This window comes from Blastomyces dermatitidis, assembly GCF_000003525.1.
Source record: "Blastomyces dermatitidis ER-3 genomic scaffold supercont1.2, whole genome shotgun sequence".
NCBI classification, from domain to species: Eukaryota; Fungi; Ascomycota; class Eurotiomycetes; order Onygenales; family Ajellomycetaceae; genus Blastomyces; species Blastomyces dermatitidis.
The window spans coordinates 605,999-614,901 of record NW_025544775.1 but is presented as its reverse complement, the minus strand read 5'-3'; the positions used below and the strand labels follow the sequence as shown (position 1 = coordinate 614,901).

The 8,903-nt window shown below is 27.8% G+C and overlaps 1 pseudogene across 1 annotated transcript; it reads right to left on the bottom strand.

The window, feature by feature from the left end:
* Positions 1-4,500: 4,500 nt before the first annotated feature.
* Positions 4,501-4,589, bottom strand: BDCG_16358 (annotated as a pseudogene). The gene has a single exon. The product of its transcript is annotated as a tRNA-OTHER (tRNA).
* Between the last annotated feature and the right edge of the window lie 4,314 nt (positions 4,590-8,903).

Here is an 8,903-nt window from a genome sequence, read left to right as displayed (position 1 = left end):
ATGAAAAGTTGATCAGACTGTTTCAGTTGAGAAATTTATTAGTCTATTTTCAATTGAAAAGTTAGTCCGACTGTTTCAAAAGAAGAATGAAAGACTTTTATATATAAAACACCTGATTTTTTTCACACTAGTTCAGTAACTAGATTAGATTTTTGAAGAGAATCTAATAAACTAAAATTGATTTTTAAGATAAATTAATAAAATCTTTATAAACTCTTTCTTAGAATACAGTGAGAAAAAGTATGATATTAATTGATAATAAATCAGATAATATGACAGTTTTTAAGAGAAAAACTGATAAAAAATAAGTTAATTTTTTACAGAGAAATTGATTAAAACTATTCAATTTTATTCTAAATTATTCAATTCTTCTCACATAATAAGTGTGCAACTCAAATCAGTCAATAAAGAGTGTAAAAGAGAATTAAGTATTAATAAAAGCTCTTCAGTCACTGAAAAAGTAATTCTTACTTAAAAGAATATAAAATTATAACAGAAAATAACTCTGTTTTTAATTCTTTATAAAAATATTGTATAAAATTCAGAGAAAAACATCTTACTTTTTTAAGAGAAGTAAAAAACTATTTCTAAGATCTTTTTTTTTTATTGCATTAACTACTGTAAAAGAATAAGATAGAAACTGCTAAGATATACACTACTATATACTCTCTATCAAGACTTTTTCTCTTCAGAGTCTTGATATTATAGAGAATATAAGTCTGTTTCTATATAATAATATAAATATTGTCAGCAGAATGTAGAGAAACTGATTATTTATATCTCAAAATAGAAGACTTTGTTAATGATTATATCAATATAGAGATAATTCTCAAATTCAATAGAAATCTAGTGTTGCTATTCTCAATCTCTTGCAGAATCTATTAAATATTGAGATATTAAAACTAGATTTAATATATCTCACTGTGCAGAGATCAAAGACTCAGTCAGATCTTGAGATATACTGAATTTATAGTTGTTGACATGCTGTTAACTTGTTCTGTTAACTTATTATTCACTGATTATGTATCAAGTACTGTTGTCAAGGTGTCTTTTTGTATTATTCTGTCAGAGATGAGTCAGATTGAGAGGAGCGATACAAGGGTGAGACTTGATGTTTATGTCTAGATACACTGAAGACAGACAGAGTATTCACAGAGATTGCACTTCAGAAGTGTCTGTTAATTATGTGCTTGATATTATTACTGAGGTATCTTTTTGTATTTTTCTGCTGAGGATGGGCCAGATTGGAAAGGGCAGTACGAGGGTGAGACTTGGCATTGATGTTTTAGAATATCAAAGATGAACAGGGTTTTCATGAATGTCGCTCCTCAGATATCTCCACAATTACAGATTGAGGATCTTCCAAAATTGAGAAGATTGGTGCATATGGCTAGGTCTTTTCACCTTACAATTTGTATGACAATTTGGCCCGGGGTTGTGGTGTGGTAGGGGAGAACAGGGGATAATCCCACACCGGAGTTTTGAACAACGTCTGGTTCACATTTGGCTGGATAACTCCACCACCACACGGGGTATGCGGTCGGCGATGGGGTCAAAATGCTCGTATGATCGAGGGCTTTTCGATGGATCTATCGGCGGGTTCTTATTCAAAAAATCGAGCGAGTTCGTGGTGGAGCGGTTGACTGGTAGACAGTAGTGTATATCTTAGCAGTTTCTATCTCATTCTTGTGTAGTCGTTAATGTAAAAAAAAAAAAAAAGATCTTAGAAATAGTTTTTTACTTCTCTTGAAAAAGTAAGATGTTTTTCTCTGAATTTTACATAATATTCTTATAAAGAATTAAAAACAGAGCTGTTTTCTATCATAATTTCATATTCTTTTAAGTAAGAATTACTATTATTATTATTATTATTCTTCAATTATAGATGTATGCAGTCAGAGACTATGACATCTATCTGAGAACTAAAAGTTCTCAGAGTTTTTCCTATATGTATACAGTTAACTATTATACATTCATCAATTTCAGATATGTAAAATCAGAAAAATTTCAGCTCAGAATACAAAAACTGTTTATAAATTACAGTATTTTAACATCTTCTGATACTTTGGAACCATTTGACATGACAAAATAAAAGAGAACACAGTCTTAAAGATAGACATATTAAATAGATAGATAGAAAAGAATAGAAAGAAAAAAGTAAAGTAAAATAACAAGAGACTGTAATGAAACAAATTATTGAAAGATAGTATATAGCTGTTTTAACAGACTATATCTGATCAATTTCCTTCTCTTCATATTCAGATATTTCTGAATTCAGTTATTTTCTTATAGCTGCTTGAGTTTCTGATAGAAAGTCTATTAAGTATTTAATTCCTGTCTCAGTTGAGAATAAGAATCTCATATTTAATTAATTTAGATTATACTTCTCTTTCAATCTGACTCTGATACTATTGTATAATACACAGTGCATTATAATATACTCAGAATTAGACTGGCTGCTGAAACCATGAATTTCATGTTTGATCTCATTTGGTCTGATCTCATACATTTCTTGGCGTGAATCCCGCTGGGACTGGCTATTAAAAAAACATGCAAAGTGACTATATATCAGATTTTAAAATGGGACCATGACTTGAAAAAAATGAGAAAGTGGTCCCATTTGATCCCATTTAGTCCCATTCTTGGCATAAAGTTACTATTTTTAGACATTTTAAGGTTTTTTTTAGACTATTTTTAATTTTTTAAAAAGTAACGCTTTTTGGTAACACTCAAATGAGATTTAAAGTCATTTAAAGCAATAAAAATAATTTAAATTGAGAAGTGGAAATCATGATCTCATTTGGAAAATGTGACAAGAGTAGACAGTAAGTCTCACTGAGACAGTATGAGACTACTATCTAATGTTAAAACCGTGTAATGAGATCAGTCGAATTGGTAATAAGACTATCAAAAAATCTGGTCCTGGTCTCAGACACGGTCACACGGTCAGTCTACTCAGAATTCTCATTTGCATTACAGAATGAGCATTCTATTGAATCAAATCTATCATCAAATCTTTGTATATAAGATTTGAAATAGTCATGTTCTAATTTCAGCTGTATTATAGATGAGAATATTTTCTTTTTATATTCAATTGAACAAGATTTTCACTTGAGTTTTGTTTCTGCCAGCTTTCATTTCACTTATCTAAACAAGATTCTTTTATTTTTCTCTTTATAAAAGATCAGAACACAATTCTTTGAACAGATCTGCTTAATTTTGAATTTTCTTTTACAGTTGAATCAGTCAATTCATTATCATGAATATTCATATAAGCAGAAAGACAGTGCAGATGAATTATCAGCTTTAATATTCTTCTCTTTTGAATTTTTAAAATGAAGTTTAAGATCAGTTCAAGATTCATTTGATTATTATAAATCTGACTATTTCTAAGTCTTTTTAAAGCAGCTTGACTATCAGAGAATATTCATACCTCTTTCAAATTATTTTCTCTTTTATGAGATTTTATTTCAATAAGTTTGAAAGCTTTCACTATTGCAAATAGTTCAGTATTAAAGACTTCAGATTCACAGCCTAAATTTCAGAAATCTGAGATAAAATTAATATTATTTTCAGTATAAGCAATGTCTGTATCTAATCTATTCAAATTCTCATTTTTTAAGTCATCTGAATAAATCAGAATAGAGTCTGTTATATTAATTGTAGAAATTCTCTTCAAATACTGTTCATATTCTTTCTCTTTTGATAGTTCACTTATTTATAAGTCTATAAGAGATTCAAGCTTTTCTCTTTAGAGAGATAACTTCTCATGATCAACTTTTTCAACATTTAAAGAAGAAAATTGATTTTTAATCAGTGAGTATAGTCTGTACAGTTGAGAAGGCATTTTCTTTAAAGAATTATTTTCATTTCAATCAAGAAATTCATTTCAATTCAGTTCATTTTCAGAGTTAACTGATGAAAATGAGAAAGAGACTCTTTCTCTGATTATATAATTTAAGCTCATCTTTATAACTCTCAGAGCATAGTTTATACAGGCCTTTTCAAATCTAATAGTAGAAGAAGAAATTAAAGCTTCAATTTTCATTGCTTTAATAGAATATAATTTGAATACTTTTAGAATTCTTCTCAAAGCTCTGTTTTGCAGACTTTGAAAGAGTTCAGTCAAATTTTCTTGATTATTTTATCAAACTTGAACTCTATAATCAGCTACTGAGATAATACAGACTATATATAACTGTTATTATTATTATTATTATTATTATTATTATTATTCTTTCATTATACTCATATACAAGCGGAGCTTATGATGAGTTCTTGCGTGATGTTAAATACAGGCTAAGTGTTGATTATACAGGAGAAAATACAGATGTTGAGACCATGTCAAGATAACAAGAACATAGAAAATACAAAGAAGTGACAATTAAATACATGCGATAATAACTTCCCAGCCCAGGAACATAGAGCAATTTTATTGGAGCGATTTGTACACCTCTGTATTTATTAGAAACCTGAGGTGCTTGAGTTCCGGATTTAATGTATCCCCTGCGGGTTTCGAACCCACACGCCCTGGTTTCCCACGCCAAGGCGCTACCGGGTGGCCGCATTAACCATTCGGCCACCGGGAATATATATAACTAACTGTCTCATAGTCTGAAAGAATAGATCTCTCTCTGTATTTGATAGTCTGATAATATTATTCAATAGTCTTTCTGTCTTGATAGTTCTTTGTTGAATATGATATTTAAAATTCAACTTGAAGTTTAATCATACTTCTAATTATTTGACATTTAAACTGAGTTTAATCTCTCTATTTAAAAGAGTTAGAGATAGTTCTTTCTCATTGAATCTAGAAAAGAAATGAATTAACTCAGTTTTATTCATATTAAATTAAATTTGATTGATATCTACTCTGACAAGAATTTTCTTTGCAGCTTTTTCAATCACTTTTAAATTCTCTTTGATAATTTTTGAGCTGTAGACTAGATCAATATTATCTATATAACTCAGAGATTACACTATTTTCATATTTCTATCTTTGAATAGATATACAGTGTATATTGTAAATAAAATGAGTGAGATTGAAGATTCTTACAGTACTTCTATTTTTATCTCAGTCTTGTCTTATTTCATTTCATCAAAGAAAAGTTATATAATTCTTTTAGATATAAAACAGTTAACTCATTTTATTAGAGAAAGTGACAGTTTTTACATCTTCAAAGTCTGAATTAACTTTGACTTTGAAACATGATCAAATGCTTCTTTTATATTAATAAAAACTAGAGTTGTGACCAGATCTTCATACTTTGCTATTTAAATATCATGAACAACTGAGAGAACAGTGTCAATTACAGAATATTGTTTTCTATCTCTCATTTATTCACTGAATAAAAGAGAGTTATTAATAGAGCTTATAAAAGATAGTTAAGTAGCTATTATCTTGTTCAAAATCTTTTCTAGACAGTTTAATAGAGATATTACTTTATATAACTTAGAAATTAAAGTTTTTTTATTAGATTTTATAAGAATCACTTCAGTGGCTTCTCTCCAGCATTCAGAATGATATTCATTTTTCAAGAGATTGAAAAAAAGCTCAAAATATTCATTCTTTAAGTAGAAATATGTATTTTAAATAATCAAGTGATTAATTGAATCAGGTTCTGCAGCAGTTTTAACTGAACTTGAGAAGATAGCTGACTCTAATTCATCTTATGTAAGATCAGGCTATTTTCAGTCATTTTCATCAATATAGTTGAGAAGTGATATATTCTCTTTCTCTGAATCTGAATCTGAATCTGGTGAGTTCTGAAAGAGAATTCTCATGAAAGCTTGACATTTTTCCTCAAAAGAGTTTACTGTATATAATTCATTCTGAAACTCATATTCTAAGACTGAAAGTTTTGCTACACTTCTTATTTTAGTATAGTTAAAAACTTTAAAAACTTTCTTCTCTTGTACTTCTTCAAGAAATTTATTTCAGTAGTCTGTTTTAGCTCTTTTAATATCTGAAAAATATTCATTTCTGATAGTTTTGAACTTTTTATCAGAAATTATATCATTCTTTCACTCTCTTCTAGCAGTAGTCAATTGTTTTCTTTTAAATATGATATTCTTATTTCATTAAGATTTTGAATACTCAGAAGACTTTCTCTTTGAAATATTATCTTTAACACTTGTTAGAATAATAGATGTAATGAGCTTCACTCTATTCTCAAGCATTTCATTTGAGATATCTTGATCAGAATTTCAATATAGCTCACTCTGTCTTTCAGATTTTAATAGTTTTATACTTTCTTCAACTGTCTTTCAGTCAGCTTTTTCAAAGTTAAACTGATTAGAGAGAAGAGGATTTTCACTTATTTATTTCTCACTCAGTTTAATATTAAATTGAATAATCTCATGATCTGATTCTGATGTCTCATTTGAATCAATAAATCAGTTTACAAGTCTTTTTTTCATTAGATTTTATAATATGAAGATTAGATCTATAATAGATTTCTGTTTTATATCTTTTCTAAAGAATGTTTGTTGATCAGACTTGTTAACTAAATCTATTAAATGCTTAAAGATTTATTCAATCAGATTATCAGCTCTTACTGCTCTTTTACATTCTGAATTTTATCAGAGATAATATGTATTAAAATCTTCTATAATTATAGAGTTTCTTGATGAAGTTATGTTCAGAAACTCTCTATTAATTATTCAGATGTTATTATTTTTCTTCAATAACTTTTTATTATAGATATTTATAAGCTGTATAATATTAAACTTATTCTCTTTATCTATAATATCACTCATCAGAATATCAGAGTCAGACATGATATCAAATCTTAGATTAAATTGATATCTTGATCTCTTTCTTCCATAGATCACTACTCTTGACTTTATCTCAGACTTTTGAGATAAAAAGCAGTAGTAGCTTGAATGAGAAATAAAATATTTTTACTCAGCATCAAAATTCAGCTTCTAAAGTAGTATAAAATCAACTTTTTATTCAAATGTAATTTGAAGATAAGACTAAATACAATTTGAGTTTCTATTCATATTATTTTGAATAAATGTGATTTTTGAAGAGTTTTTAAACTTTTTTTATTGTTTTTATTGTATATTTATACTAAAAGAGAGTAGAGTAGAATCTAATCACTATTATCAGATAGTAAATTATAACTATTCTGAAAAGTAGAAATCTCAGCTGCTTATATTATATCTAGTTTATTATCAGAATCATTTCTCAATTCTCTAATCTTAATAGAAGTTTGAGAATTCAAATTCTGTTTACATTTAGCTGGAGAATTGAAGTTTGAAGATTTAAATAGTTAAAAGTTTCTTCTTTTTAAGCTTACAGTTATAAGTTTACTGACTTAAGTATTCTCTTCAGTTCTAGATTTGCTTTAAGCTTCATCTTTTCTTCAGTTCTTTTGAGTTCTTGAAGTAAACATACATTCTTTTGAGCTAGATGCATGTTTTTCTTTGTAATTAGAGCATTTAAGCAGAGTGTGTTGACATATTTCATCTCTTTTTGAGCATGTTTCATATTTATACTCACTAGTTTTATAATCTCTAGCACAGAATACACATTTTGAGTCTCTGAAATAGAAGATTGTAAAGTATTCATATCTTTGACAGTTTAAACACTGTGTTTAAGCTAGACTGACCGTGTGACCGTATCTGAGACCAGAATCAAACTTTATAGTTATTATATTATCTAAAAGTATTACTTCTGATCATAATTTATATTCATCACATTAATCTCAAATTACATTATTTCAAATATTAAAGATCTCAGATTTACTTTTCAAATAAAAATCTAGTTCTGAATAAAGAATATATTTGAATTCTTAGTTACATTTTCATTCTGATTTCATTATTGAGAATAGTATTATTATTATTATTATTATTATTCTTCCATTATACTCATATGCAAGCGGAGCTTATGATGAGTCCTTGCGTGATGTTAAATACAGGCCAAGTGTTGGTTATACAGGAGGAAATACAGGTGTTGAGACCATGCCAAGATAACAAGAACATAGGAAAATACAAAGAAGTGACAATTAGATACATGCGATAATAACTTCCCAGCCCAGGAATATAGAGTGATTCATTGAAGCGATTTGTACACCTCTGTATTTATTAGGAACCTGAGGTGCTTGAGTTCCGGATTTAATGTATCCCCTGCGGGTTTCGAACCCACGCGCCTTGATTTCCCACGCCAAGGTGCTACCAGGTGGCCGCATTAATCATTCGGCCACCGGGGCTTGAGAATAGTATTAAATAAAACTATAAAATCACTTCTCACTTATATAATATTATAACATAGTACTCATTTATTGAAAATTCAATAGAGAGTGTTATTAAATATTATTACTTTTCTAAACACAGATTATAATTTATATAATTTTAATTATAAAAAAAATATAAAATACAAAAAAAAAAATAAAAAATAAAAAATAAAACAATAATAAGAAAAAATCAGAATGAATAAAAAAAATAAAAAAAAAAGAAAAAGAAAAAAAAATAAAAGAAAAAGAAAAAAATAAAAAATAAAAATAAAAAAAATCAAGATTGCAGAGCTGCAGTATCTTTAAAATACTCACTTTTCAGAGTTTTTACAATGTTTATTATCAACTATATATCTCTTATAGTAAGAATAATATAACTGTGATAAGTTATTATCTTAATATTATCTAATAAATAATCAGTATATATCTGTATAAATGTGAATATTTAGAAAACATACACTTAAAAAGTATGATCAAAGTAAACTCTGCTATCACTTGAATAACATTAAGAGCAGAATACTGAAATCAATGATTCTTCTCATTAATTTCACAGATAAGACAGATGAAGATAATTTTAAAAAATATAAGATTCTCTAACTTCTGATAAAAACAGATCTCATAGAGAGACTCTATTTTCATAATATCAGAGACTGAGTGTTACTA